This window comes from Leptodactylus fuscus, chromosome 3 (genome assembly GCF_031893055.1).
Source record: "Leptodactylus fuscus isolate aLepFus1 chromosome 3, aLepFus1.hap2, whole genome shotgun sequence".
In the NCBI taxonomy this organism is placed as follows: Eukaryota; Metazoa; Chordata; class Amphibia; order Anura; family Leptodactylidae; genus Leptodactylus; species Leptodactylus fuscus.
The window spans coordinates 35,777,052-35,783,051 of NC_134267.1; the positions used below are offsets into that span (position 1 = coordinate 35,777,052).

At 42.3% G+C, this 6,000-nt stretch overlaps 1 long non-coding RNA gene across 2 annotated transcripts in view; it reads left to right on the forward strand.

Annotated features, from left to right (window-relative positions):
• Positions 1 to 4,103, forward strand: part of LOC142197286 (uncharacterized) — a 282,948-nt gene extending 278,845 nt beyond the window's left edge. For both annotated transcript variants that reach the window (XR_012715308.1, XR_012715309.1), the window contains exon 3: positions 3,992 to 4,103. This is a non-coding gene — a long non-coding RNA (uncharacterized LOC142197286). The remainder of the gene's footprint in view (positions 1 to 3,991) is intronic.
• Positions 4,104 to 6,000: the final 1,897 nt, after the last annotated feature.

Sequence of the window (6,000 nt, forward strand, 5' to 3'; positions counted from 1 at the left end):
AGGCTCCTGCCCACCTCTTCCAGTACCTGCCCCTAATGTTGGGTATAAACATGACACCAGTCAATCTTCAGTGTTAGGTTGATATTATTTTGTGCCATAGTAAGGTGGGCTTGTCCCCTAAATATTGTAGTTAGTATTTGATCTGTCTGACTCCCAGTACTATATCACTGCCAACCAGCTGCATGCAGAGGTTGTGATACTTTGAAAAGAACCCTATCCTCTACATTATTTTTCAAGCCAGAAAGCCTTACACCTTACATTAATCATTTGCATTTTCATTATTTACAGACATTTCGCTTCTGTTAATTCTAAAAAAACACAGAAAAATCTGCAACACAAACACTGCGTTTCTGCAACATGGGGCTTTAGCCTTAAACAGCGACCTTTCTGTCAATTCCATGGAAATCATATAATTACTGAGCATTTAGAGTGAAGTTACAATGAATATCTTTCTGCTTAATGTTGCTGTAAATCACTAGTGAGATGTGGTTAACCATAAAAATACAGTGAATGGCCAACAGGAAAAACAGGAAATAAGAGGCTACTTCTAGCAACAGATTGGAGAAAATGCAATGTAATTCTGAAAAGTGAAACAGAAAAAGATTCATTACAATTTGACATCCAAATAATAGAAGTGTCCAGGGGAATGTCGTATCAGCCAATAAATGCAGGCTCTGGAGCCATATACGGTGCGGCTGTCAATAGGAACACTGGCATTGACATGTTGGTGCTCTAGTAGAAACATATTAAAAGGATGGGCACAACAGAAGGGCTAGTATCTGTCCGCTATCATGGGTAGATGACACCTTTGATCCTTCTCTATTTTTGAAAAACAAGGGGATGCGCTCATGCAAGAGTAAGCTCAATAGCTCAAACCTTGTAATGTTCTTCTTATGTTACCATTATCAGTAGAATTCTATTGCACTAAGGTTAGGGTAAATTCACCTTACCATATCCATTCTGTTGTTCTGTCTAATGGACTAAAAAGTAAAAACATTGCATTGTGTCTCTGCTCTTAATTTTCTATACACAGCCCTGTCCACCCACTATGCAGAGAACCGCAGCGTGTTCCCATCAAGTCATGCGATTGTCTGGAGTTCCCTGCATAGCTGTGTCAATGGGAATGTTGCAATGCAAGGAACATAGCACTAAATCAATGCAATGGCATCTTCATTCTCAGGATAAGAGGGTTGATAGGTCATCAATAGGGTTGAGCCGATCCTGACTTTTCAGGATCGATTTTAAAATCCGATTTCCGATCATTTTTCATTCGAACCCGATCTCGATCCCAATTCCGATCCCAATGCTAGTCAATAGGATTTTTTTTATTAATCAGAGATCAGATTTTAAAAACAATCCTATTCACTATACAGCATGGAATCTAAGAATTGTTAGAATCCACGCTGTGTAGTGAATCACTAAGTAGCCAGAGGATTTTTTTTTAATCCTCTGGCTACTTAGTCCCCCCTGGTGTTCGCTTACCTCCAGAGATGGCTGCTCCTCTGCTCCGCTGCTGTTCGCCTCGCTGCCGCTCCAGCTGCAGTCTTCTTCTCCCTTTGCTGCCCCCTCCCTGCCAGGTTAGGAGAGTGTGGGTGGGTTAGGAGACTGTGGGCGGGTACTGGGAGGGGAGACGTCACGTCTCCCCGCCCTGTACCCACCCACACTCTCCTAACCTGCCCACACTCTCCTAACCTGGCAGGGAGGGGGCAGCGAGGCGAAGAAGACTGCAGCTGGAGCGGCAGCGAGGTGAACAGCAGCGGAGCAGCCATCTTTGGAGGTAAGTAGCTACTAGAGATGCTACTTGTCTCCCATTAGAATGAATGGAAACACACGGCGCGCAGGGGGTTAAGGCTATACACTATATACTCAGTGTGAAGGCATTGTGGGAAATACTACCGAACTCGATCCCACCTAAAAAGATCGTGTTCGGAATTCCGATCACGATCCTGAAATTTTCTCGATCGCCGATCGTAATCCGATTTTTTACAAACCCTAGTCATCAAGTTATAACAGAATACGCCATGTTGCAGAAACGTAGCTTTTTATGTTGCAAATTCTGTTGCGTTTTTTTGAGCCAAAGCCAAGAATGTCTACAGAAGGAATGGGAAATATATTGGAAGCTCTTATATTCCTCCCTTTGGTTCAGTCCACTGTTGGCTTTGGCTAAAAAACTGCAGCAAAATTTGCAAGATGTTACCATACTGGGCACCACTGATGCCCTTGGTCACTCAGACGGTGTTGTGGGAACATTGTTACACTTGAGGATTAGTCAAAATCTGACAAACTAACTTTAGGGCATGTTTGTGAAGTCCTAATTTTTCTCCTGTATTTGCAAGAAAACGATTTCCTTTCTATATATTGTTTCCCTTTCTAGAATGAGTTTACCTCGGCTGCGATGAAACATTGCCTCACCTCGAGTGGAGACAGTGTCAGACACATTTGGTTGCTTGGAAACATGTCTAACAAATGATCCCCTTTATATACTTAATAAATCCAGTCGGAGGTATGAAGGTCATTCCATGCGTTATAGCATCAAGTCTTTGCCAGGACGCTGTTTCAATCACTCATGTATACAGTAATCTTGCTCAGAGCTTTTCCCAATAATTATATGGATGAAATGGTGAAAAATACTAAAAATCTTTTGCAGATAAGCAGTTGATAAATGTGCAGAATACGGTAGAGACGAGATGTGGACAATGGCATTCTATAGAATTCCAATGCTACATTGGACACCATTTATAATACCCTTCTAAATTGCCTGCTCTCTCACGAACTCCTCTATGTCCTGGTCTATTTACTTCTGTGTCTATTACCGTTGAACCTTTGACTTATTACATGATGCCGAGGCAAAGACATTACTGTATAAGAGATCTTCAAGGTCATTGGATGTCGCCAACAATATGTTCTATAGAGCGCGCGTCAATGAGCGGCAGGTCCCATGGGCATTCCCTTCAATATTACGCTCCTTGCTCCATAAGACTACTCAGAATATACCATTTGTCTGTCCGTCTCGCTTCTTCACCAGCCCTTCTTGATTCATTTAATATCCTAAGCTAGTCAATAAAAACAATTTTACAAAACAATCTTGTTTAAGCAATTTTTCTTCATCCACCCTCCGGTAGGAATTGTTTGTCTAGGAGTGGTTAGGATCTATATTTATTGACATCTTAGTATAAAACTGTTTCGGGATCTCATGAGAATAGCACAAGCAAGTTTAGTTTAAGTTTTATTATCCGTCTTGTCAATTTATAGTAGTAAAAAGCCAGCCTGTCAGGCAACACTATAAGCAAGGCGTAGGGCCGGCGTCTGCGATGTCTGAGCATGTAACCTGCGGCTACGTATTAAAGAGATGTAGGCAACGGAGACATAGGGAGGAATTTTTGTTGTTGTTGTTTCTATGAAAATGTTTTGAACCAAAGGAAATAAATAAAATGTAGATTTTCTGAAGAAACAGTACCGAAACGCGTGGGAGCTGGGAGGGGGAAGTTGGTTGTATTGACTATTCTTTGGTTGTGCTTTATTCAATATATATTGCCAATAGTAGTAAAGAAAAAAAGTGGGTGTCACAAGAATCGAATCGTGAATCCACTCTGCCACCCAACTGGTTTGGTATTTGGCTGCTCCCAAGGTATTATTGAAATAGCCTCCCGGGTCCTCAACTTTCAACCCCTGTATGAGAATGTGGTCTTTGACATGGTGAGGCTCCCATGTCGCCATGTTGACATCTCTGGGTATAGACGGCAGCTAACCATGGACCAGACAGACTGTGTTGTGAGGCACCAGGGGGTCAGCCAAAAGAATAGTCCAGCCCGAAGGTCAGTAGTAGGTGGCAGATAAGGTCATAAACAAGACAAAGACCAAGAATGGGCGGCTCAGATTCACAAGTCGAGGACAGGCAGAGGTCATAGATGGGTAGGTAGTCAGTAAACAAGCCAAGGACAATAAACAGGAATCAAATAGCAGTGAAGTGACACAGAATCTGTAGCACAAGTTCCAATATTGACCAATATACAGTTAAGGCCAGAAATATTTGGACAGTGACACAATTTTCGCGAGTTGGGCTCTGCATGCCACCACATTGGTTTTGAAATGAAACCTCTACAACAGAATTCAAGTGCAGATTGTAACATTTAATTTGAAGGGTTGAACAAAAATATCTGATAGAAAATGTAGGAATTGTACACATTTCTTTACAAACACTCCACATTTTAGGAGCTCAAAAGTAATTGGACAAATAAACATAACCCAAACAAAATATTTTTATTTTCAATATTTTGTTGTGAATCCTTTGGAGACAATCACTGCCTTAAGTCTGGAACCCATGGACATCACCAAACGCTGGGTTTCCTCCTTCTTAATGCTTTGCCAGGCCTTTACAGCCGCAGCCTTCAGGTCTTGCTTGTTTGTGGGTCTTTCCGCCTTAAGTCTGGATTTGAGCAAGTGAAATGCATGCTCAATTGGGTTAAGATCTGGTATTGACTTGGCCATTGCAGAATGTTCCACTTTTTTGCACTCATGAACTCCTGGGTAGCTTTGGCTGTATGCTTGGGGTCATTGTCCATCTGTACTATGAAGCGCCGTCCGATCAACTTGGCAGCATTTGGCTGAATCTGGGCTGAAAGTATATCCCGGTACACTTCAGAATTCATCCGGCTACTCTTGTCTGTTGTTATGTCATCAATAAACACAAGTGACCCAGTGCCATTGAAAGCCATGCATGCCCATGCCATCACGTTGCCTCCACCATGTTTTACAGAGGATGTGGTGTGCCTTGGATCATGTGCTGTTCCCTTTCTTCTCCAAACTTTTTTCTTCCCATCATTCTGGTACAGGTTGATCTTTGTCTCATCTGTCCATAGAATACTTTTCCAGAACTGAGCTGGCTTCTTGAGGTGTTTTTCAGCAAATTTAACTCTGGCCTGTCTATTTTTGGAATTGATGAATGGTTTGCATCTAGATGTGAACCCTTTGTATTTACTTTCATGGAGTCTTCTCTTTACTGTTGACTTAGAGACAGATACACCTACTTCACTGAGAGTGTTCTGGACTTCAGTTGATGTTGTGAACGGGTTCTTCTTGACCAAAGAAAGTATGCAGTGATCATCCACCACTGTTGTCATCCGTGGACGCCCAGGCCTTTTTGAGTTCCCAAGCTCACCAGTCAATTCCTTTTTTCTTAGAATGTACCTGACTGTTGATTTTGCTACTCCAAGCATGTCTGCTATCTCTCTGATGGATTTTTTCTTTTTTTTCAGCCTCAGGATGTTCTGCTTCACCTCAATTGAGAGTTCCTTTGACCGCATGTTGTCTGGTCACAGCAACAGCTTCCAAATGCAAAACCACACACCTGGAATCAACCCCAGACCTTTAAACTACTTCATTGATTACAGGTTTACGAGGGAGACGCCTTCAGAGTTAATTGCAGCCCTTAGAGTCCATTGTCCAATTACTTTTGGTCCCTTGAAAAAGAGGAGGCTATGCATTACAGAGCTATGATTCCTAAACCCTTTCTCCGATTTGGATGTGGAAACTCTCATATTGCAGCTGGGAGTGTGCACTTTCAGCCCATATTATATATATAATTGTATTTCTGAACATGTTTTAGTAAACAGCTAAAATAACAAAACTTGTGTCACTGTCCAAATATTTCTGGCCCTAACTGTACACAGGGGCAGCCAAGGATTGACTGAAGAGAGTTCACAGGTCTACTCATTAGGTCTCCCGGGTGCACCCGCCCTATGGATGGGACAAGGTGCAGCAGTAGTGTGACATGCACTCCGTGGAAGAGCAGGGAATAGACAACGGGTGGCAAAGACAACTTGTTGGAAATGTCTACTGAAAGATGCAACTGAACAAACTTGAAGGGCGGGCTTGATCATCTTTCCTTCTTCACTCTTCATTGGAGAAGTGAATTGGGCAAAAAGCATATCAGGGACTGCAAATTAGACAAGATCACATACAGTAGAATTACTCTGAGTAACGGGAGCACAGACTGGTACA